The following is a 25,196-nucleotide window of genomic DNA, read 5'->3' on the forward strand; positions in this document are numbered from 1 at the left end:
CATATAGGTAGTATTATTCATATAGTCATTGGATCATATTTTCTCTCTCTATTCTGGTTATCATGTTATAGTCCTGACTCCTGACACAGGAGGATGGGGGTCAAAGTGGGTCAACAAGAAGCGCATTACTACAGAAACTCAACACAAAAACAGTACGCACTACATATAGTATCATATTGCACTCGGTTTTTCTATTCCTGTTGTACTATGCATTTTCTTTCTCAAATAATGAATCATGTAAATGTATCCAAAGCCTTCTTGATGGGTGGGGGGCTCCGTTCGCAGTTCCTTTACGGCATAGCCACTCGTATTGTCGCTTATTGATCCCATGTGTATTTGCGGTTACTAAATAAACGAAACACTTTACTCACCAGGAATTCCTCCTGCAGCCTTCAAACTTCGCCTCGGGTCCAAGCTTTAGAATAGTCCAAAAACAAACATACACTCCTCCGTTTGTTAGCTTTTCGCGTTAGGTCGGTGTATTAGCGACGGATGTGACTCTTTGAACGTCTTTGAAATGGAATAGGCTGCATTAGTTGACGGGTTATTGGGATGATTTGCAACGCCGATCCTATCAGAGGTTGCGGGAGGCGTGTTCAGTACCGGCTGGGACGGTCCCAATAGGCTGCGCACCTCGATATTAGGAAGACGTTGAATTGAGGTAGACAGACAACACACTTTCACTTATCCCTTATTTTTCCAGTACAGTAATATTGCTGTCGTCTTTGAAGTGCAAACAATACTTTTCTTTCAAAAATATAGGCCAATCCACATTTCTGTGTCCATCTTCTCCAGTTTGTCGGCAACATCAGAACTTGAGTGAAGGCTATTGTTCATTGCAGCCACATTAGCATGTCAATTTCATTTTAAATTGTGTATTTTACTATTGATTTAAAAAAAAAACGTTGATGACTCATTATTTTGTGGATCAAATCAAATCAAATATTATTTGTCATGTATTTCGTAAACAACAGTGAAATGCTTACTTATGGGCCCTTCCCAACAATGCAGAGAAAATATAGAAACAATTGTATCACAAGGAATACATCCACAATGTTTAACGATAACTTGGCTACAGGGTGCAAGAGTGCGAGGTGATTGAGGTTGATACACTACATGACCAAAGTGTATGTGGACACCTGCTCATCAAACAACTCATGGGTATTAATATGGAGTTAGTCCCCCCTTTGCTGCTATAGCAGCATCCATTCTTCTGGGAAGGCTTTTCATTAGATATTGGAACTTTGCTGCAAGGACTTGCCACTTGCTCCTGAGTGGTGTAGTGGTCTAAGGCACTGCATCTCAGTGCTAGAGAAGTCACTACAGAGTTCAATTCCAGGCTGAATCACAACCGGCCGGGATTGGGAGTCCAATAGGGCGGTGCACAATTGGCCCAGCGTCGTTCGGGTTTGGCCGGGGTAGGACATCATTGTAAACCAGAATTTGTTCTTAACTGACTTGCCTAGTTAAATAAAGGTAACTTTTTTTTTAAACAATAAAAAAAAACAAGAGCATTAGTGAGGTTAGGCGCTGATGCTGGGCGATTAGGCCTGGCCTGCAGTCAGTGTTCCAATTCAATCCAAAATTATTTGATGGGGTTGAGGTCAGGGCTCTGTGCAGGCCAGTAAAGTTCTTCCACACCAATCTCGACAAACCATTTCTGTATGGACCTCGCTTTGTGCAGTGGGGCATTGTCATGCTGAAACAAGAAAGGACCTTCTCCAAACTGTTGCCACAAAGTTGGAAGCATAGAATTGTCTAGAATGTCATTGCATGATGTAATGTTAAGATTTCCCTTCCCTGGAACTAGCCCGAACCATGAAAAACAGCTACAGACCATTCCTCCTCCACCAAACGTTCTACTGCCAATGTTTGTCTATGGAGATCGCATGGCTGTATGCTAGATGTTATACACCTGTCAGCAACGGGTGTGGCTGAAATAGCCGAATCCACTAACTTGAAGAGATGTCCACATACTTTTGTATATATAGTGCATGTACATATACTGTAGGTAGTGGTCAATTGACTAGGCGACAGGATAGATAATAAACAGTAGCAGCAGCGTATGTGATGAGTCCAAAGAGTTAGTGCAAAGAGGGTCATTGCAGATAGTCCAGGTAGCTATTTGGTAGTCTTATGGCTTGGGGGTAGAAGCTGTTCAGGGTCCTGTTGGTTCCAGACTTGGTGCATCAGTACAAAGAGAACAGTCTGTGACTTGGGCGGCTGGAGTCTTTGACAATTCTTAGGTCCTTCCTCTGACACTGTCTGGCATAGATGTATTGGATGGTAGGGAACTCGGCCTCAGTGATGTACTGGGCCATATGCACTGCCCTCTGTAGCTCCTTGCGGTTGGATGCCAAACTAAGCCTTACTAAGCGGTGATGCAGCCAGTCAAGATGCTCTCAATGATGTAGCTGTAGAACTTGTTGAGGATCTGAGGGCCCATGACAGATATATTCAGCCTCATGAGGGGGAAGAGGCGCTGACGTGCCCTCTTCACAACTGTGTGGGTGTCTGTGGACCATGTTAATTATTGAGTGATGTGGACACAGAGGAACTTGAAGCTCTCGACCCGCTCCACTACCGCCCCGTCGATGTGGATGGGGGCGTGCTCTGCTCTCCATTTCCTGTAGTTACCGATCAGCTCCCTCCTCTGGTCAAACTTTAATAGGAGGGAGAGCAAACAAACAAAACATCACTCATGCTTATAAGACTACTTACAGGGTAGGCTAATACTTTTTTAAATATTTTTTTTTACAGTGTGTGTGTTTTTTCTTGTGTGAATGCAGCTGTGTGTGTGTCAGGGTTGGAGTCAATTCGAATTGAAGGCAGTCAATTGAGGAAGTGATTTGAATTTAATTGAAAAAAAGCTAAAATGTACTTTCTGAACTGACTGACTGAATTTCAAATTGACAACCCTGGTGTGTGTGTGTGTGTGTGTGTGTGTGTGTGTGTGTGTGTGTGTGTGTGTGTGTGTGTGTGTGTGTGTGTGTGTGTGTGTGTGTGTGTGTGTGTGTGTGTGTGTGTGTGTGTGTGTGTGTGTGTGTGTGTGTGTGTGTGTGTGTGTGTGTGTGTATACGATAACTGTTGAACGACAGGTAGGCCTATATGACATTTGATGACACTTCACAGTACCAACAAATCACAGTACCAACATGTACTAACACTGTAGGCCTGTATGCGAATCGTCTCTCACTGACGCTATAACAGATTTACCACAGAGACATACATGGGGGCATGATTTACGTGCTGATTATGTATTTAAAGATCTCTGCTTCCTTTGCTGAAACCAAATGGGAGGGTTGTTCGCTATTGATAAGTAAATAAATCAAGGACACATTAAACGATCTGCCTAAAGTTACACCTCAAATGGAATGTGCCCAGGTTCTACTGTATGTCTGGATGTTGAGTTTGATTTGTGTTGTGCGGATCTGAGAGTCAGCGGAACGGAACTGCTTGTGGATGAAAGTCATGTTATTTGGTGGAAGCGTTGATAGATATATGGCTGGTGCATTGTCCCATGAGGAGAGAAGGGATCCTTTTATCTGGTGCTTCTTGTGATCTCGGTCTAGTCTTAACTCTAGTGTTAAGAGTTCTGTTGTTATTAGTAAATGTTGGGATTCAGCTGTTGAACGGTTTTGAAGCAGGCTTTCTAGCTCAACTGTTTGTTTATCTTGTATAAGGGCAACTATTATGTAATGAATACATTTTTTAAAACAGGAATTCATCATTATCTTTCAAATCACGGCTTCAATATTTTTTTTCAGATCACGTTGAGGGCGGGTGGCCGAATGAATCAGTTGGACCGGCCGTTGATTTGCATAGGGGGGTAAGTTTTATCAAGAGACCTCCAGTGTGTTCACGCGCTTGCCGGTTCACAATTTTTTGGGGTGTTATGGTAAAGAAAAGACCAGAGAGTTTCAATTTTGGGGAAGCTTACAATTTAGCCTACCATTTCTACCGATCTGTGTGCCAGTTAAGATTATTTTATATGCGCATTTTCGTGGAACAGTTTAATTTCAATAATAACATTTTCGTTTCTCAAATTCATTGTCACATGGTTAATCATAAAATCTGAATTAAAAAATATAAAAATATAAATGTTAAAATGTAACTATGGCGATAGTACCAGCCTCTGCCATATGGACACTTTGATAGACTACACTGTGATCCATTGGCGGCTAAAGAAATGAGCGCATGGAACTCAGAGATAGCCTATAATAGACCAATGCAGCAGTAGGCCTGTAACTTCCAACATCAACTAAGTAAAATACATAGGCCTAAAGCCTTCATATATCCTGATGAAAATAAGATTTCTTTCAAATAATCATGAATCTCTCTACTCCGCATGTCTGCCTAGAATTTCTTGCGCCTGTAAGCTCGGGACAGACAGCTGTTTTTTTTGACGTTTCCACTGGATATACGAGATCATCAGATCCTGATTCTGTATGTTTCTCTTTCCCACCGAGGCTTTACGATTATCGAGGCCGGGAGAGTATGTTGAAAATATGTTTCAAATACTGTGAAGAACAATTATTATTCACAAAGGATGTAGAAATAAATATGTAAAGACTTCCTGTGTGAGGTGAAAAAAAAGAAAGAATGATTAGTGGTGGGCGTGGTGAGTTAAGACAATCAGAAATCCCAAATGGGAACTTTCCTACATATGCACACAGCAGGCCAGGTAGGCCTACCTCTGTGGGTGCTCAGGCGCGCGCTTTTGAGAGAAACCAGACACATGCTCATTGCTCACATGCAGCACTCCAAACAAAAGACCGTTTTAAAAAATTAACAAAACTCATAAATGATGGTTATGAAATAAACCAAGACTTGTTTCTCACAAGTGTAGCAGGTTGTGAACTCTGCAAACAAAGTTTCCACTCCGATAACGTGAATTGTAGACCAATGGTAAATTTACAAGTCCTACAGGTGACATGTAATGTAATGGGTAATTGATACAACATATACAAATGGCAAACCATTCACACAATGAATGCGCACTAATTGGCGGGATACAGCTGAGGGCATTCTGGGAGAGCTGAGTGCATGTATGCTGGAGAGAGAAGGCTATATCTTCTCCACACCCTTCTGGGAGAGCTGAGTGCATGTATGCTGGAGAGAGAAGGCTATATCTTCTCCACACCCTTCTGGGAGAGCTGAGTGCATGTATGCTGGAGAGAGAAGGCTATATCTTCTCCACACCCTTCTGGGAGAGCTGAGTGCATGTATGCTGGAGAGAGAAGGCTATATCTTCTCACACCCTTCCCCTTCTTCTTGTTGCAACATTTTCTATTATACTCAAGACACATATTTTAGATGCTTTTCGTTGACTGCAGCAACTCAATCAGCTAGGACGCTTAAATGCATTTTTCTCATAATAGGCATAGGCTTATCTATGCACTTGGGATTTGAAACAATCCACAGCTATTTTTTTAAGAAGCTAATGATCCTCTGTGGCTAATTCGTGCTCTCTGGTGAAGTATTTTGAATGATTTTATTTAGACAGGAGTAATTGTATAATTTTGTCAAGACATCCATTTGTATTAGAGGAAGCCAGCAGCCGAACAGAGCACTGTGCTATCGCCAACTTTCCTTTCCATTTCGCAAGAGGCTAAAATCAGAGATCTGTATAATGATGAGATGCTCATGTCTCCACCCTAACAATGGGAGTCGTTGTCCCAAAGGCGGGAAGACAGGCTAGAAGCTTAGTTCCCATAAAAAAACGCATTCGGCGTTTTCTGGACAGACTTTGGCGAGAGTGAGCCCTCGCTTTGCTTCTTCCTCTCTGCTAAAACTATCACCAGAGAAGGAGTCAGAGCGAGCCACACATGGGATAAACACACATACAGTAAATAACACAATAGAAAAATCTATATACAGCATGTGCAAATGTAGTAGGATTAGGGAGGTAAGGCAATAAATAGGCCATGGTGGCGAAATAATTACAATTTAGCATTAACACTGGAGTGGTAGATGTGCAGATGATGAGCAAGAAGAGATACTGGGATGCAAAATAGCAAAAAAACAATATGGGGATGAGGTAGTTGGGTGGGCTAATTACAGATGGGCTGTGTACAGGTGCAGTGATCGGTAAACTGCTCTGACAGCTGATGCTTAAAGTTAGTGAGAGAGATTTAAGTTTCCAGCTTCAGTGGTTTTTGCAATTAGTAACAGTCATTGGCAGCAGATAACTGTTAGGAAAGGCGGCCAAATTCGGTGTTGGCTTTGGGGATGACCAGTGAGATATACCTGCTGGAGCGTGTGCTACGGGTGGGTGTTGCTATGGTGACCAGTGAGATGAGATAAGGCGGAGCTTCACCTAGCAAAGACTTATAGATGACCTGGAGCCAGTGGGTTTGGCGACGAATATGTAGCGAGGGCCAGACAATGAGAGCATACAGGTCGCATTTTGTAAATGACATCGCCAAAGTCAAGGATCGGGAGGATAGTCCGTTTTACGAGGGTATGTTTGGCAGCATGAGTGAAGGAGGTGTTGTTGCGAAATAGGAAGCCGATTTTAGATTTAATTTTGGATTGGAGATGCTTAATGTGAGTCTGTAAGGATAGTTTACAGTCTAACCAGACACCTAGGTATTTGTAGTTGTCCACATACTCTAAGTCAGAACCGTCCAGAGTAGTGACGCTAGTCGGGCTAGCGGGTGCGGGCAGCAATCGGTTGAAGAGCATGCATTTAGTTTAGTAGCATTTAAGAGCAGTTGGCGGCCATGGAAGGAGTGTTGTATGGCAGTGAAGCTCATTTGGGGGTTTGTTAACACAGTGTCCAAAGAGGGGCCAGAAGTATACAGAATGGTGTTGTCTGCATAGAGGTGGATCAGAGAATCACCAGCAGCAAGAGTGACATCATTGATATATACAGAGAAAAGAGTTGGCCCGAGAATTGAACCCTGTGGCACCCCCATAGAGACTGCCAGAGGTCCGGACAACAGGCCCTCCGATTTGACACACTGAAATCTATCTGAGAAGTACAGTCGTGGCCAAAAGTTTTGAGAATGACACAAATATTAATTTCCACAAAGTTTGCTGCTTCAGTGTCTTTATATATTTTTGTCAGATGTTACTATGGAATACTAAAGTATAATTACAAGCATTTCATAAGTGTCAAAGACTTTTATTGACAATTACATGAAGTTGATGCAGAGTCAATATTTGCAGTGTTGACCCTTCTTTATCAAGACCTCTGCAATCCGCCCTGACATGCTGTCAATGAACTTCTGGGCCACATCTGATGGCAGCTCATTCTTGCATAATCAATGCTTGGAGTTTGTCAGAATTTGTGTGTTTTTGTTTGTCCGCCCGCCTCTTGAGGATTAACCACAAGTTCTCAATGGGATTAAGGTCTGGGAAGTTTCCTTGCCATGGACCCAAACTATCAATGTTTTGTTCCCCGAGCCACTTAGTTATGACTTTTGCCTTATGGCAAAGTGCTGCATCATGCTGGAAAAGGCATTGTTCGTCACCAAACTGTTCCTGGATGGTTGGGAGAAGTTGTTCTCGGAGGATGTGTTGGTACCATTCTTTATTCATGGCTTTGTTCTTAGGCAAAATAGTGAGTGAGCCCACTCCCTTGGCTGAGAAGCAACCCTACACATGAATAGTCTCATGATGCTTTACCTTTGGCATGACACAGGACTGATGGTAGCGCTAACCTTGTTTTCTCCGTACAAGTTTTTTTCCGGATGCCCCAAACAATCGGAAAGGGGATTCATCAGAGAAAATGACTTTACCCCAGTCCTCTGCAGTCCAATCCCTGTGCCTTTTGTAGAATATCAGTCTGTCCCTGATGTTTTTCCTGGAGAGAAGTGGTTTCTTTGCTGCCCTTCGTGACACTAGGACAACCTCCAAAAGTCTTCGCCTCACTGTGCGTGCAGATGCACTCACACCTGCCTGCTGCCATTCTTGAGCAAGCTCTGTACTGGTGGTGCCCCGATCCCGCAGCTGAATCAACTTTAGGAGACGGTCCTGGCGCTTGCTGGACTTTCTTGGGCGCCCTGAAACCTTCTTTACAACAATTGAACCGCTCTACTTGAAGTTCTTGATGATCCAATAAATGGTTGATTTAGTTGCAATCTTACTGGCAGCAATATCCTTGCCTGTGAAGCCCTTTTTGTGCAAAGCAATGATGACGGCACATGTTTCCTTGCAGGTAACCATGACTGACAGAAGAAGAACAATGATTCCAAGCACCACCCTCCTTTTGAAGCTTCCAGGCTGTTATTCGAACTCAATCAGCATGACAGAGTGATCTCCAGCATTGTCCTTGTCAACACTCACAGCTGTGTTAACGAGAGAATCACTGACATGATGTCAGCTGGTCCTTTTGTGGCAGGGCTGAAATGCATTGGAAATGTTTTTGGGGGATTCAGTTCATTTGCATGGCAAGAGGGACTTTGCAATTAATTGCAATTCATCGGTTCACTCGTCATAACATGCTGGAGTATATGCAAATTGCCATCATACAAACTGAGGCAGCAGACTTCGGAACATTAATATTTGTGTCATTCTCAAAACTTTAGTCCACAACTGTAGTTGGTGAACCAGGTGAGGTAGTCATTTGAGAAACCAAGGCTATTGAGTCTGCCGAAAAGAATGCGGTGATTGACAGAGTTGAAAGCCTTGGCCAGGTCGATGAATATGGCTGCACAGTACTGTCTTTTATAGATGGCGGTTATGATATCGTTGAGCGTGGCTGAGGTGCACCCATGACCAGCTCGGAAACCAGATTGCATAGCAGAGAAGGTATGGTGGGATTTGAAATGGTTGGTGATCTGTTTGTTAACTTGGCTTTCGATTACTTTAGAAAGGCAGGGCAGGATGGATATAGGTCTGTAACAGTTTGAGTCCAGAGTGTGGTTCTGATTCTGTCTGGCTAAAAATAGGATGACATGCCATGCTATTTTTGTCCAGACAGCATCAGCTGCATGGTCTACACATACTGGGACAGAGGGGCACTGTTTGGCTCGATCGGATGCTTTATCTGAGAATGATGCATCTTTCTGTCGGTGTGCAACTCGGTCAAATGAATTATAAATATTTCAATATTTTATTTGGATGGACAAGGAGGTACGGTAGGGCAGGCAGGCCCCCCAATGCCATCCGTAACACCGTCCCTGGTCATCTTCCAGAGATTCATTGGCCTACATATGTTTTCCAGCATATAAACTCAATTAGGCTCTGGGGAACCAAGTTAGAGATGGTATCCTTTTAGAAAGTTAGCATGATGCAAATTTAATTCATGACCAAGTGACCTCAACTTGCAGTTTGAATGAGAAACATACATGTTTCAGAGTAGAGGTCTGTAGCCTATGCAAAAATGTGTTTGATATGCACAATGTCTCACTGATGAAATTAAGACAAACATTTTGTCATTATCATTTTGGGATCTCAGTGCAGGAAAAAACTAAATGGACTAGACGCTCATTTAAAAATACCCAGAATTTCATTGATTTAATTAAGTTATGCGTCTTGTGAACACATTTTTACTACATAAATCAAATAATTATATTTCCCAACTGCGTGCTTATTAAAATTTTGACTTATTTTCCCTCCTTCTGTACACTGCCTCCTATTCATGTAATCCAACTGTCGTGAAAAGATCATCGGTTCCATGTACAGATTTCAAGCATGACTGGATTCCACGTGCAGTTAAGCTAAAAAAAACAACAACAGTCATTTGCCATAATTACAACCTCATCCTCCCTGAGGATCAGGTTTCTTCTAATGGTGGAGTGAGAATGTCAGAGGGCCCATCCTCAACATAAGGATGATTTCACTTCAGGATAAAAGAGGAAAGAGAGAGAGAGTAGGTAGAGAACAGGGTGAGGGGGTGAGGGGGTGAGGGGGTGTCTGGAGAAGAATAGGGATACCTAAGGAATGGAAGCTGAGAGAGAGGTGACCATAGGTTCACATATTAACACTCAATAACATATAAAGGGATGAGAAAGAGAGAGAGAAAGAGAGTGAGAGCACGCAACACACACTCCTTTGGCCTAATCACGTCACTCAGCCTGACGTGTCATAACTAGATTTATCTGGGATGGTGTGTGTACAAAATGCCTACAGAAAACCCATTGCAAGTACAGCTCAGGCAGACCATCAAAGCATATTCATATTTCAATATTGATTCTGTCTATTTATAGGTATTGTATTAAAATTCCATTAATTAATCATCTGAAAATCTTCCCTCCACCAACTATGCTCGACCATATCTTGTTTTCATTCCATTTTTTTCTGAAAAATAACATGGTGAAGTTATAAGCCTACCTCTTCCTTCTGACAGGGCATGCTGCCCGCAATGCAATCTGGGATATCACATCCTTTAACGTTATCAGAGTTGGTCCTGTCAATCAGGAGAGACAATGGTTACAGTGAGGAGGACAAGTCTGCAGACAGAGGCCCATTCATATAGTGGTGAACATCAACTCTGCAGTCGTACAGAGGAGACAGGAGAGAGGCCAGGGCTCAGATCTACCGCTCCACTGCAAGACAAGACCTGAGAGCATTTTCTGGATGTCCGATATTGGCCTTTACACCCATTATTTATCAGTATATCAGACACAAGAGCTGGGCTCATCCCATCTCACAAGCCTGTTTGAAGTGCACTTTGGGAACGGCTGTATGATGAAGCAAAAGGGAAACTTTTCCTCTAGAACTCTCTGGTATTTTGTCATGTGGAAATACAGTGAGCAAAATCTGACCACAAATATAGCTGGGATTAAAACCCTGGATAGCAGAAATGATTAACACTGTACTGTATCTATTTGTGACATTGTCTTTAAAGGGGAATGGAAAGACTTCAGGAAGTACATGTACATCTCTCTCCTGCCAGTGATGCAACCACACCAACATGGCGATTTACAGTTCTACTTTTCTGGCGTTGTAAATCCTAGTGTTTCCATTCCCCGTATAAAAGAGCCATTGAAGTGACCTTCACTGTACCTTCTGTTTGATTTTTCACAGCTGTCTAATACATTTAAACCCAACTAAATCTCCTTCAGCCCAGAGGGGTGTGATACTGTGTGCATGTCGAGTCTAAGTGTTTTGTCCACACATCAGAGCAGAGCTGTAGAGACAAGGCCCTGGGCAAGGGAAGCTACTGACAACACCCTTGGCCTCCTCTGTTAGCACCCCAGACAGGGTAGCATGTTTGGACTAAATGCAACCATCTGTATCCTAAACAGGGTTGGGGAGTAACTGATTACATGTAATCTTATTACAACACAGCACAACCTGTAATCAGTTACATATACTTAAAAAAAAAACTAGATTCATCTTTTACTTTTAGATTTGTGTGTATTGTTGTGAATTGTTAGATATTCCTGCATTGTCCGAGCTAGGAACACAAGCATTTTGCTACACCTGCAATAACATCAGCTAAATATGTGTATGTAACCAATAACATTAGATTTGATTACTTATTGGAATACTTTTAAATTCAGGAAGAATGTTACCGATAAAGTATCTAATATCTTGACACCTCCTGGTTCAGTATGTCTGACATGCTATGAACAATCTACAGAATCTCATTAAAATAACATTAGATTAATTATTTTAGGAAACCGTTATCAACAATCTAATCTGTATATAGAGATTCCAGATATTTATGTCTGTGAAATAAAGGATATATACTTCAGACACCCTAGAAAGGTTGCTGGTTCGAATACCCGAACGGACAAGATGAAAACTATGACGATGTGCCCTTGAGCAAGGCATTTACCCCTAATTTTCTCCAGGGGCACCGTACCACTATGGCTGACCCTGTAAAACAACATATTTTTCACTGCACCTATCCGGTGTATGTGACAATGAAACATAATTTATTTTATCTAAGGAAACAAGTCACCCTCTCTGTGAATGATAGGAGCCACCTGTCCTGTGACCCGGGTCAGAGGCAGAGTCATTCCATCCCATGGTCCCTACAAGGGGACCTTAGTCTGTGGCCAACACCTGACACCCTTTTCATGGCCGTCAAATGACATCTCCTAAAACGTAGGAGAGATGGACAGAGACAGAAAGACGACGTGAGACAGGACATCTCCTAAAACCTGGGAGAGATAGAGACAGAAAGACGACGTGAGACAGGACATCTCCTAAAACCTGGGAGAGATGGACAGAGACAGAAAGATGACGTGAGACAGGACATCTCCTAAAACCTGGGAGAGATAGAGACAGAAAGATGATGTGAGACAGGACATCTCCTAAAACGTAGGAGAGATAGAGACAGAAAGATGACGTGAGACAGGACATCTCCTAAAACCTGGGAGAGATAGAGACAGAAAGATGACGTGAGACAGGACATCTCCTAAAACCTGGGAGAGATGGACAGAGACAGAAAGACGACGTGAGACAGGACATCTCCTAAAACCTGGGAGAGATAGAGACAGAAAGATGACGTGAGACAGGACATCTCCTAAAACCTGGGAGAGATAGAGACAGAAAGACGACGTGAGACAGGACATCTCCTAAAACGTAGGAGAGATGGACAGAGACAGAAAGACGACGTGAGACAGGACATCTCCTAAAACGTAGGAGAGATGGACAGAGACAGAAAGATGATGTGAGACAGGACATCTCCTAAAACGTAGGAGAGATGGACAGAGACAGAAAGACGACGTGAGACAGGACATCTCCTAAAACGTAGGAGAGATGGACAGAGACAGAAAGATGACGTGAGACAGGACATCTCCTAAAACCTGGGAGAGATAGAGACAGAGACAGAAAGACGACGTGAGACAGGACATCTCCTAAAACCTGGGAGAGATAGAGACAGAGACAGAAAGACGACGTGAGACAGGACATCTCCTAAAACCTGGGAGAGATAGAGACAGAGACAGAAAGACGACGTGAGACAGGACATCTCCTAAAACGTAGGAGAGATGGACAGAGACAGAAAGACGACGTGAGACAGGACATCTCCTAAAACGTAGGAGAGATAGAGACAGAAAGATGACGTGAGACAGGACATCTCCTAAAACCTGGGAGAGATGGACAAAGACAGAAAGATGACGTGAGACAGGACATCTCCTAAAACCTGGGAGAGATAGAGACAGAAAGATGACGTGAGACAGGACATCTCCTAAAACCTGGGAGAGATAGAGACAGAAAGATGACGTGAGACAGGACATCTCCTAAAACCTGGGAGAGATAGAGACAGAAAGATGACGTGAGACAGGACATCTCCTAAAACCTGGGAGAGATAGAGACAGAAAGATGACGTGAGACAGGACATCTCCTAAAACGTAGGAGAGATGGACAGAGACAGAAAGACGACGTGAGACAGGACATCTCCTAAAACCTGGGAGAGATGGACAGAGACAGAAAGACGACGTGAGACAGGACATCTCCTAAAACCTGGGAGAGATAGAGACAGAGACAGAAAGACGACGTGAGACAGGACATCTCCTAAAACGTAGGAGAGATGGACAGAGACAGAAAGATGACGTGAGACAGGACATCTCCTAAAACGTAGGAGAGATGGACAGAGACAGAAAGACGACGTGAGACAGGACATCTCCTAAAACCTGGGAGAGATAGAGACAGAAAGACGACGTGAGACAGGACATCTCCTAAAACCTGGGAGAGATGGACAGAGACAGAAAGATGACGTGAGACAGGACATCTCCTAAAACCTGGGAGAGATAGAGACAGAAAGATGACGTGAGACAGGACATCTCCTAAAACCTGGGAGAGATAGAGACAGAAAGATGATGTGAGACAGAGTTACTGTTTCAGTCACAATGCTTGTTGCTGGTTATCAACATAAAAATTATAATTAATAATAAATACGTCATAATAACAGACAATACATTTTATTGAATTAATTGAAAATGTCCCAAACTGCACAAGGACAAGAGGCTGAGAACAACTAGCGAGAGTATCGACATCTCTGATGTGAGACCAATAAGCAATCTCTGACTGTTCATAATTGGATATCTCAGCTCAGTCAACCTGAAAGACTAAATACAGGTCTTCAAGTAACTGCTCTGACAGGTTTCAGCTTATGTTCTATGGAGGCTTGACAGCATGTTGAGGAGTTTCCCTCTGTAGCGTCTTAGTTATTGCACCTGGACATTCCCGGACTCTCAACTGTCCTTTAGACTTAGAACGTAAATCATAGACCACAGACGCCGAGACGCGATAGTCCGGCTTTCCATCGTGACATAGCTTCGTGGCTCTGAGGCCAGCCCAGAACACACCCCTTACCACAATTTCCAACCAACTGTGACTCCAGTACGCGCCCTCTATTAATTTGAATGTGTTGACAGTTGGAGAAATAGCTTGAGCTGCGCCCTCAAACTCAAAAAGTATGAATGCCAATCGTCCAATATTTTCGAACACGGCTGTGTGTACACATACACATTTGGTACTCTGATAGACGGTTAACAGACTCTTATGGGTTAACCGACTCCTATGGGTTAACAGCGTCTCTGTACAATACACAGAGAGAGAGTAAACAGGCCAGGAGTCTCTTTAAGATTAATTAAAGGGTTGGCTTTGAGGGGATATTATGAGGAAGACAAGAAAAAGTTGGCCGCCTCAAGATACGATCTATCCATCAACATATTTCTTCAAAAAAGAGGCAGGCCACATTTGGAACCTCATTCATACCATATAAAAAATTGACTGCCAAGACCATCTGAATACAGCAGTCAGCTGATAGCAACTAATCTTTTCTCGTTTTTCAGTTTATCGCCTTTCTTTTCAATCATCAACTCCTCCTCCTGTTTTGCACCTCTTCCCCTTCAGAAGGTTGAAAAGGTTTGGCATGGGCCCTCAAATCCTCAAAAAGTCCTACAGCTGCACCACTGAGAGCATCTTGATTGGCTGCATTACTGCTTGGTATGGCAACAGACCCGCCTTCTATCGCATGGCACTACAGAGGATGGTGCGGACAGCCCAGTACATCAATGGGGCAGAGCTTCCTGCCATCCAGGACCTCTATACCAGGTGGTGTCAGAGGAAAGCCTGGAAAATCGTTTAAGACTCCAGCCACCCAAGCCAGAGACTGTTCTCTCTGATTTTGTACCGCAAGCGGTACCAGTGCATCTAGTCTGACACCTGAACAGCTTCTATCCCCGAGCCAGAAGACTGCTAAATAGATAACAAAATGGCTACACAGACGATCTGAGTTGTGTTTTATTTTGCATTGTCTCTATGCACACTCACAGGACTCTACACACTCTCACACACACACACACACACACACTCACAGGACTCTACACACACACACACACACACACACTGACGCTGCTGCTACTCTCTATCATATATATCATGATGCCTAGTCCCCTTACCCCTATACATATCTACCTCTATCGCTCCAGTATCTCTGCACATTGTAAATATGGTAAATGTTCTTCTTATTTCTATTTCTCATGTGTTTATGCTCTACTTATAAGGGCACAAGGCGAGACCCAGATGCAGACACGGGAGGCAGATGGTTTGAGTCTTTTAAATTATATCCAAAAGGGGTAGGCAAGAGAATGGTCGTGGACAGGCAAAAAGTCCAAACCAGTTCAGAGTCCAGGAGGTACAGTGTGGCAGACAGGCTCGAGGTCAGGGCAGGCAGAGTGGTCAGGCAGGTGGGTACAGAGTCCAGAAAACAGGCAAGGGTCAAAACCAGGTGGCCTAGTAAAAGAGAACAGAAAAGGCAGGCGCACTGGAAAAACACGCTGGTTGACTTGGAACGTACAAGACCTACTGGCACTGAGAGACAGGAAACACAGGGATATATACACCAGGCATAACAAGCGACACCTGGAGGGGGTGGAGATAATAACAGGACAGGTGAAATTGATCAGGGTGTGATTACTTGATTTTATAGTACTACTGATATTGATTACTGCATTGTTGGGTTTAGAGGTGGCAAAAAAGGCCTTTCACTGTACTTGTGCACGTGACATTAAAACTTTAAACTTGTTTCAACCTCTATCTTAGTCTTTAAAAGTCACCCTTATTAAGAGAGAGAGAGAGAGAGAGAGAGAGAGAGAGAGAGAGACTGATGTATGGCTGAGTTGCTACTGTCTCTCTTTTCCACACCTAAAGCCACAGCCACCTACTCAGCTCTGACTGGATCCCCAGTAGCATAACCAGTCTTTGTGTAAACAGGAGGAGTGAGATCCCAGTAGGGTTTCTGGCATCATACAGGAGGAGTGAGATCCCAGTAGGGTCTCTGGCATCATACAGGAGGAGTGAGATCCCAGTAGGGTTTCTGGCATCATACAGGAGGAGTGAGATCCCAGCAGGGTCTCTGGCATCATACAGGAGGAGTGAGATCCCAGCAGGGTCTCTGGCATCATACAGGAGGAGTGAGATCCCAGCTGGGTCTCTGGCATCATACAGGAGGAGTGAGATCCCAGCAGGGTCTCTGGCATCATACAGGAGGAGTGAGATCCCAGCAGGGTCTCTGGCATCATACAGGAGGAGTGAGATCCCAGCAGGGTCTCTGGCATCATACAGGAGGAGTGAGATCCCAGCATGGTCTCTGGCATCATACAGGAGGAGTGAGATCCCAGCAGGGTCTCTGGCATCATACAGGAGGAGTGAGATCCCAGCAGGGTCTCTGGCATCATACAGGAGGAGTGAGATCCCAGCAGGGTCTCTGGCATCATACAGGAGGAGTGAGATCCCAGTAGGGTTTCTGGCATCATACAGGACGAGTGAGATCCTAGCAGGGTCTCTGGCATCATAGGGCCTCTCCTGCTGGGACAGAGTGATGGGATGTGGAAAGCAGGTCACAGGGCTGGTCTGAGGAGCCTTGAGTTCAGTGTTTTCACTACACTAAAGGCAAGGGCCTGACCTGCCATTAAAACTCCAGACGTGAAGGGGTGTCTGTGGGGTGGGCTGGAGGGCCGGGACTCTCTCTGCAGGATCCTCTAAGCCCTGGGCCTCAAGTCTGAAAGGGCATAATGACTAACACAGACAACATGTGTTGACACCTGGCAGGGGATGAGGCTGGTGACACATGATGAGAGGACCTGTAGAACCAAATCAAAAATGCCAGTCTAGCAAATCAGTATCACTGATGTTGAGAGCCAAATCATTGACAACATGGTGGCTCCAATTCTTCCCATAAGTATGTATACACAGTGCCTTCGGAAAGTATTCAGACACCTTGACTTTTTCCACATTTTGTTATGTTACAGCATTCTTCTAAAATCAACTTATTTACATAAGTATTCAGACCCTTTGCTATGAGAGTCGAACTTGAGCTCAGGTGCATCCTGTTTCCATTGATCATCCTTGGAGATGTTTCTACAACTTGATTGGAGTCCACCTGTGGTAAATTCAACTGATTGGACATTAGTTGGAAAGGCACACACCTGTCTATATATGGTCCCACAGTTGACAGTGCAGGTCAGAGCAAAAACCAAGCCATGAGGTCGAAGGAATTGTCTGTAGAACTCAGGATCAGGATTGTGTCGAGGCACAGATATGGGGAAAGGTACCAAAACATTTCTGCAGCATTGAAAGTCCCCAAGAACACTGTGGCCTCCATCATTCTTAAATGGAAGAAGTTTGGAACCACCAAGACTCTCCCTAGAGCTGGCCGACCGGCCAAACTGAGCAATCGGGGGAGATGGGCTTTGGTCAAGGTGGTGACCAAGAACCCGATGGTCAGTCTGACAGAGCTCTAGAGCTCCTCTGGGGAGATAGGATAACTATCTCTGCAGCACCAATCAGGCCTTTATGGTAGAGTGGCCAGACGGAAGCCACTCCTCAATAAAAAGCACATGACAGCCCACTTGGAGTTTGCCAAAAGGCACCTAGATACTCTAAGACCATGAGAAACAAGATTCTCTGATGAAACCAAGATGGAACTCTGACATTAATGCCAATCGTCACGTCTGGAGGAAACTTCCCTACGGTGAAGTGGCAGCATCATGCTGCGGGGATGTTTTTCAGCAGCAGGGACTGGGAGACTAGTCAGGATCGAGGCAAAAATGAACGGAGTAAAGTACAGGGAGATCCTTGATGAAAACCTGCTCCAGAGGGCTCAGGACAGACTGGGGACGAAGGTTCACCTTCCAACAGGACAATGACCCTAAGCACACAGCCAAGACAATGCAGTAGTGGCTTCAGAACAAGCCTCTGAATGTCCTTGATTGGCCCAGCCAGAGCCTGGACGTGAACCCGATAGAACATCTCTGGAGAGACCTGAAAATAGCTGTGCAGCGATGCTCCCCATCCAACCTGACAGATCTTGAGAGGATCTGCAGAGAAGAATGGGAGGAACTCCCCAAATACAGGTGTGCCAAGCTTGTAGCGTCATACACAAGAAGACTTGAGGCTGTAATTGCTGCCAAAGGTGCTTCAACAAAGTACTGAGTAAAGGGTCTGAATACTTATGTAAATGTAATATTTCCATTTGACATTTTTTATAAATTAGCAAACATTTCTAAAAAACTGTTTTTGCTTTGTCATTATGGGGTATAGTGTGTAGATGAGGAAAAACATACAATTTAATCTATTCTAGAATAAGGCTGTAACGTAACAAAATATGGAAAAAGTGAAGGGGTCTGAATACTTCCCGAAGGCACTGAATAAAAAATATAGGATAAAGTCAAGGAGTCTCTAATCTCTTTTACACTGACACAAAATATAAACACAACAAGCCTCCTGGGTGGCGCAGTGGTTAAGGGCGCTGTACTGCAGCGCCAGCTGTGCCATCAGAGACTCTGGGTTCGCGCCTGTATGGGAGTTGTAGCGATGAGACAAGATAGTAGCTACAAAAACAATTGGATACCAAGAAATTGGGGAGAAAAAGGGTAAAATTCGAAAAAGAAAAAAAATATAAACACAACAAAGATATTACTGAGTTACAGTTCATTCAGGAAGTCATTCAAATCAAATCAAATTTATTTATATAGCCCTTCGTACATCAGCTGATATCTCAAAGTGCTGTACAGAAACCCAGCCTAAAACCCCAAACAGCAAGCAATGCAGGTGTAGAAGCACGGTGGCTAGGAAAAACTCCCTAGAAAGGCCAAAACCTAGGAAGAAACCTAGAGAGGAACCAGGCTATGTGGGGTGGCCAGTCCTCTTCTGGCTGTGCCGGGTGGAGATTATAACAGAACATGGCCAAGATGTTCAAATGTTCATAAATGACCAGCATGGTCGAATAATAATAAGGCAGAACAGTTGAAACTGGAGCAGCAGCACAGTCAGGTGGAAGTTGAAACTGGAGCAGCAGCATGGCCAGGTGGACTGGGGACAGCAAGGAGTCATCATGTCAGGTAGTCCTGGGGCATGGTCCTAGGGCTCAGGTCAGTTGAAACTGGAACAGCAGCATGGCCAGGTGGACTGGGGACAGCAAGGAGTCATCATGTCAGGTAGTCCTGGAGCTCAGGTCCTAGGGCTCAGGTCCTCCGAGAGAGAGAAAGAAAGAGAGAAGGAGAGAATTAGAGAATGCACACTTAGATTCACACAGGACACCGAATAGGACAGGAGAAGTACTCCAGATATAACAAACTGACCCCAGCCCCCCGACACATAAACTACTGCAGCATAAATACTGGAGGCTGAGACAGGAGGGGTCAGGAGACACTGTGGCCCCATCCGAGGTCGTCCCCGGACAGGGCCAAACAGGAAGGATATAACCCCACCCACTTTGCCAAAGAACAGCCCCCACACCACTAGAGGGATATCTTCAACCACCAACTTACCATCCTGAGACAAGGCTGAGTATAGCCCACAAAGATCTCCGCCACGGCACAACCCAAGGGGGGGGCGCCAACCCAGACAGGATGACCACAACAGTGAATCAACCCACTCAGGTGACGCACCCCCTCCAGGGACGGCATGAGAGAGCCCCAGTAAGCCAGTGACCCAGCCCCTGTAATAGGGTTAGAGGCAGAGAATCCCAGTGGAAAGAGGGGAACCGGCCAGGCAGAGACAGCAAGGGCGGTTCATTGCTCCAGAGCCTTTCCGTTCACCTTCCCACTCCTGGGCCAGACTACACTCAATCATATGACCCACTGAAGAGATGAGTCTTCAGTAAAGACTTAAAGGTTGAGACCGAGTTTGCGTCTCTGACATGGGTAGGCAGACCGTTCCATAAAAATGGAGCTCTATAGGAGAAAGCCCTGCCTCCAGCTGTTTGCTTAGAAATTCTAGGGACAATTAGGAGGCCTGCGTCTTGTGACCGTAGCGTACGTGTAGGTATGTACGGCAGGACCAAATCAGAGAGATAGGTAGGAGCAAGCCCATGTAATGCTTTGTAGGTTAGCAGTAAAACCTTGAAATCAGCCCTTGCTTTGACAGGAAGCCAGTGTAGAGAGGCTAGCACTGGAGTAATATGATCAAATTTTTTGGTTCTAGTCAGGATTCTAGCAGCCGTATTTAGCACTAACTGAAGTTTATTTAGTGCTTTATCCGGGTAGCCGGAAAAAGAGCATTGCAGTAGTCTAACCTAGAAGTGACAAAAGCATGGATAAATTTTTCTGCATCATTTTTGGACAGAAAGTTTCTGATTTTTGCAATGTTACGTAGATGGAAAAAAGATGTCCTTGAAATGGTCTTGATATGTTCTTCAAAAGAGAGATCAGGGTCCAGAGTAACGCCGAGGTCCTTCACAGTTTTATTTGAGACGACTGTACAACCATTAAGATTAATTGTCAGATTCAACAGAAGATCTCTTTGTTTCTTGGGACCTAGAACAAGCATCTCTGTTTTGTCCGAGTTTAATAGTAGAAAGTTTGCAGCCATCCACTTCCTTATATCTGAAACACATGCTTCTAGCGAGGGCAATTTTGGGGCTTCACCATGTTTCATTGAAATGTACAGCTGTGTGTCATCCGCATAGCAGTGAAAGTTTACATTATGTTTTCGAATAACATCCCCAAGAGGTAAAATATATAGTGAGAACAATAGTGGTCCTAAAACGGAACCTTGAGGAACACCGAAATTTACAGTTGATTTGTCAGAGGACAAACCATTCACAGAGACAAACTGATATCTTTCCGACAGATAAGATCTAAACCAGGCCAGAACATGTCCGTGTAGACCAATTTGGGTTTCCAATCTCTCCAAAAGAATGTGGTGATCGATGGTATCAAAAGCGGCACTAAGGTCTAGGAGCACGAGGACAGATGCAGAGCCTCGGTCCGATGCCATTAAAATGTCATTTACCACCTTCACAAGTGCCGTCTCAGTGCTATGATGGGGTCTAAAACCAGACTGAAGCATTTCGTATACATTGTTTGTCTTCAGGAAGGCAGTGAGTTGCTGAGCAACAGCCTTCTCTAAAATTTTTGAGAGGAATGGAAGATTCGATATAGGCCGATAGTTTTTTATATTTTCTGGGTCAAGGTTTGGCTTTTTCAAGAGAGGCTTTATTACTGCCACTTTTAGTGAGTTTGGTACACATCCAGTGGATAGAGAGCCGTTTATTATGTTCAACATAGGAGGGCCAAGCACAGGAAGCAGCTCTTTCAGTAGTTTAGTTGGAATAGGGTCCAGTATGCAGCTTGAAGGTTTAGAGGCCATGATTATTTTCATCATTGTGTCAAGAGATATAGTACTAAAACACTTGAGCGTCTCTCTTGATCCTAGGTCCTGGCAGAGTTGTGCAGACTCAGGACAACTGAGGTTTGGAGGAATACGCAGGTTTAAAGAGGAGTCCGTAATTTGCTTTCTAATAATCATAATCTTTTCCTCAAAGAAGTTCATGAATTTATCACTGCTAAAGTGAAAGTCATCCTCTCTTGGGGAATGCTGCTTTTTAGTTAGCTTTGCGACAGTATCAAAAAGGAATTTCGGATTGTTCTTATTTTCCTCAATTAAGTTAGAAAAATAGGATGATCGAGCAGCAGTAAGGGCTCTTCGGTACTGCACGGTACTGTCTTTCCAAGCTAGTCGGAAGACTTCCAGTTTGGTGTGGCGCCATTTCCGTTCCAATTTTCTGGAAGCTTGCTTCAGAGCTCGGGTATTTTCTGTGTACCAGGGAGCTAGTTTCTTATGAGAATTTTTTTAGTTTTTAGGGGTGCAACTGCATCTAGGGTATTGCGCAAGGTTAAATTGAGATCCTCAGTTAGGTGGTTAACTGATTTTTGTCCTCTGGCGTCCTTGGGTAGGCAGAGGGAGTCTGGAAGGGCATCAAGGAATCTTTGTGTTGTCTGTGAATTTATAGCACGACTTTTGATGTTCCTTGGTTGGGGTCTGAGCAGATTATTTGTTGCAATTGCAAACGTAATAAAATGGTGGTCCGATAGTCCAGGATTATGAGGAAAAACATTAAGATCCACCACATTTATTCCATGGGACAAAACTAGGTCCAGCGTATGACTGTGACAGCAGTGAGTGGGTCCAGAGACATGTTGGACAAAACCCACTGAGTTGATGATGGCTCATTCAATTGAAATACAGTCATTATACCCTAATCTATGGATTTCACATGATTGGGAATGCAGCTATGCACCTGTTGGTCACGTGCTTTAAATTGACATCGATTAAAATGCAATTGTGTTCATTGTCCGTAGCTTATGCCTGCCCATACCATAACCCCACCGCCACCATGGGGCACTCTGTTCACAACGTTGACATCAGCAAACCACTCGCCCACATGACACCATACACGTGGTCTGCAGTTGTGAGGCCGATTGGACATACTGCCAAATTTTCTAAAACGATGTTGAGGGTGATTTATGGTAGAGAAATTAACATGAAATTCTCTGGCAACATCTCTGGTGGACATTCCTGCAGTCAGCTTGCCAATTGCATGCTCCTTCAAAACTTGAGACATCTGTGACATTGTGTTGTGTGATAAAACTGCACATTTTAGAGTGGCCTTTTATTGTCCCCAGCACAAGGTGTACCTGTGTAATGATCATGCTGTTTCATCAGCTTCTTGATATGCCACACCTGTCAGGTGGATGGATTATCTTTGATAAGGAGAAATGGTCAATAACACAATTTGATAGACATAAGCTTTTTGTGCGTGTGGAAAATTTCGGGGATCTTTTTATTTCAGCTCATGAAACATGGGACCAACACTATATGTTGCGTTTATATTTTTGTTCATTTTACATTTATAACCTGAGACATTTCTAAGACTGAAGAGACTGAACTTTTAACCTCATCCACACACCCTGATCAAATATTGATGAGGGAGAATTGTCCCCAAAAAAAGGAGCCCTGACCCTCACTGCACCATGGCTATGAATAATACATTCTGGGTATAGAATATTAAAATACTACTGGCCCAGTTTAACTTTATACGAGTCTGCTTTGGTAAGAATCTCTCTGGGGTCTGGCTAGGCCTTTCGTAAGAGTCTCTCTGGGGTCAGGCCAGGCCTTTTGTAAGAGTCTGTGTGGTCAGGCCAGGCCTTTTGTAAGAGTTTCTCTGGGGTCAGGCTTTTTGTAAGAGTCTGTCTGGGGTCAGGCCACGCCTTTCGTAAGAGTCTGTGTGGTCTGGCCAGGCCTTTCGTAAGAGTCTCTCTGGGGTCTGGCCATTTGGAAGAGTCTCTCTGGGGTCAGGCCTTTTGTAAGAGTCTCTCTGGGGTCTGGCCTTTGCTCCTCACCTTAACCCTGTATCAAGGGGCTAAGATCTCCATATCAAGGGGCTAAGATCCCTGTAGCAGAACAAAGTGCTGGGATCCCTCCCTCTGAAACCCTGTCAGCCAATTAGCACAGTGAACTCTGCCCTCAAATCGGAATGTTAATCCCTGATTGGCCGTCACCGTGTAAACATACAGTAGCAGGACAAATAATTACGTTAAGTAACTTAAACCCGCCACCACCAACCAATAGTGTCACTAAGATCAGGCCAACTAGGGGCCTGGGGATCAAACAAACATATCGTCCACAGAGGGTAAATGGTCAGATTTGCTATTAAACATGAGACAGAGGTAAGTGATATCTCCTTTTAGAGTCCTACCCTCCAACACCAGAGGGAGAGTATGCTGCTAAATCAAATCAAATCAAATCAAATTTTATTTGTCACATACACATGGTTAGCAGATGTTAATGCGAGTGTAGCGAAATGCTTGTGTAGTGTGCTAAGAGAGGAGTTGGGGGGGGGTGAGTGGATTGATGTGTATACCACTGGGTAACAAAGCACAGCAGGATGTCTTGACCGTGCTTAGTTGATTATTGGCATCTTGGCTCAACCATTTCATTATAGTAGCATTATGGGATAAGCTTAACTGTAGTTATAAATGTGGTTTGGTTTCCTGAATAATTGCCCAGACCACTTCAAATGGGCCTTCAATCATTACGGCGCCAACAAAGAGAAACACCATTGATAGAAGTCATATAACCCAATACCAAACAAATACCAAACGAATGCTTTTGAACATTTTCAATCCATCAATTAGTTTTTTTAATAATAACTATAATATAAAAAGGTCAAATAGTGTGTGGTGTGAAATGGACATGTTTTTTTCTTTTCTTCCATAGCCCATTCCCCTTGAGGCACCTCAGAGTGGCTGTTTCACCTAGTCGGCTCAGCAACCTTTCGGTTACCGACCCAATTAATTTTTTAAAATTTGACCTTTTTTTAACTAGGCAAGTCAGTTAAGAACAAATTCTTATTTTCAATGATGGCCTAGGAACAGTGGGATAACTGCCTGTTCAGGGACAGAACGACAGATTTGTACCTTGTCAGCTGGGGGGTTTGAACTTGCAACCTTCAGGTTACTCGTCCAATGCTCTAACCACTAGGCTACCCTGCCGCCCCACTTAATATCTCTCTGTCAATAGCATTCACTTAAGATGTATTCCAGTACCTCAGAATGGCTTGATCAAGCGATTTGTTTTAAATCGGAGCAAGCCATACATTTAGGCAACCTCCTATAACCGTTGACAGTAAATGACTGAGTCACAAAGCAGCCACCGGAGACCAGTTTGAGGGGGGTTGTATGGGCGGGGGCAGGTAGCAGGAGAGTGCCAGTGGGTCATTGTTAGACTGATGACTCCGTGAGGGCGGAAAGTGACAGGCTCTACGCCTAATAAAGCCAGAACAAAGAGAGCAGCGGCCAGAGCACACACACACAATCAATGGCTGTCCAATGGGGCGTCTTCTGTGAAGCCAAAACGCCCAGACAGTGACACACACACACACACACTTTCACTGGTCTCGGACAACAGAAACCCATCCCCCCACATATCACACCACACATTCTCTCACTGACTGTTTACCTGTATCATTCTTAGATCAATGGTTATGTAAACCAACGGTT

At 44.1% G+C, this 25,196-nt stretch overlaps 1 protein-coding gene across 1 annotated transcript in view; it reads right to left on the bottom strand.

Annotated features, from left to right (window-relative positions):
• Positions 1 to 667, bottom strand: part of LOC112225641 (ly6/PLAUR domain-containing protein 6) — a 41,119-nt gene extending 40,452 nt beyond the window's left edge. The window contains exon 1 of the mRNA XM_024389765.2: positions 372 to 667. The gene's annotated coding sequence lies outside the window, so the exon portion shown is untranslated. The remainder of the gene's footprint in view (positions 1 to 371) is intronic.
• Positions 668 to 25,196: the final 24,529 nt, after the last annotated feature.

Source organism: Oncorhynchus tshawytscha, linkage group LG26 (genome assembly GCF_018296145.1).
Source record: "Oncorhynchus tshawytscha isolate Ot180627B linkage group LG26, Otsh_v2.0, whole genome shotgun sequence".
In the NCBI taxonomy this organism is placed as follows: Eukaryota; Metazoa; Chordata; class Actinopteri; order Salmoniformes; family Salmonidae; genus Oncorhynchus; species Oncorhynchus tshawytscha.